General features: G+C 41.2%; 1 protein-coding gene across 1 annotated transcript in view; it reads right to left on the bottom strand.

Moving 5' to 3' along the window:
- The window catches only part of kpna5 (karyopherin alpha 5 (importin alpha 6)), a 13,906-nt gene that overhangs the window by 1,921 nt on the left and 11,055 nt on the right, over positions 1-930 (bottom strand). The window lies entirely within an intron of this gene.

Here is a 930-nt window from a genome sequence, read left to right as displayed (position 1 = left end):
AGTTAATGACAGAAAACTGTGAAAAACGGAAGAACGATCGAAATCACAATTTGGCCGAGTGCAATATCCAAATCACAAGAGCTGCAGTTTTGACAAAATCAAAATCACATCATCATCAAAATAATCCCAATATAATTGTTTTGCATATTGTTCATCCCTTATAAATATTTTGAACAATTTCTCAATAATTACAATTGTCAACTAATTTTTTGACACTTTATTTCAGCACTAACCCACATAAAGATAAATAAGTCAGCCAACACAAGAAAACACATACTAACAACAGCTGCTGCTGACTCAGGTAAATGTTACTGATCTCTGATGTCGTCTGTATTTACAGTTTTTATTTCCTGCTCAGACTGAGATGAGGAGACTGATTTCAGTCTCATGTCTGCAGCTGGAGCCAGGACGTGGTTAGCTTAGCACAGAGACTGAAGGTTAGCCTTGCACTGACCAAACATCATAAATAGTTCACTGATCGTTATGGTGCTTCTGGTTTGTTTCATCTTCACACAAACAAAAATGTGACATGTTTTTATCTCCACTGAACGTATGCTGAACGTATCTCTGGGTGAAGTGACGCCCAGAGGTTCGGCTTCCCTGTGAAGCCGCCTGGTGACAGCAGACAGATGAAATGTGGTTCACTAAGAAATAGATCCAGCATGTAGGTTTTAAACTCTGGACTGAGCCTGGCGAACTGTTGCCCCCGCTCCCAGTCTAAAGTCCTGACTTCAGCTCGGAACACACAGACATGAGACTGAGATCCATCTGACCATCTCACTGTCAGCAAGGAAACAAATGAAGATTAGTGTAAGCTCAATCAGGAGGACTATCTTCACGCCTCAGTCTCAATCACAACCCTTTTCTCTCTCACTCCCTGTAATCAGCTGATGTGGGCATAATCGGTCAACCTATCATATTTCGCCACAA

This window comes from Seriola lalandi, unplaced genomic scaffold, assembly GCF_002814215.2.
Source record: "Seriola lalandi dorsalis isolate HSWRI2012SDOR001 ecotype SW California unplaced genomic scaffold, Sedor1 jcf7180002054583, whole genome shotgun sequence".
In the NCBI taxonomy this organism is placed as follows: Eukaryota; Metazoa; Chordata; class Actinopteri; order Carangiformes; family Carangidae; genus Seriola; species Seriola lalandi.
Note: the sequence above shows the minus strand (reverse complement) of the source record. Positions and strands in the feature narration are given on the sequence as shown.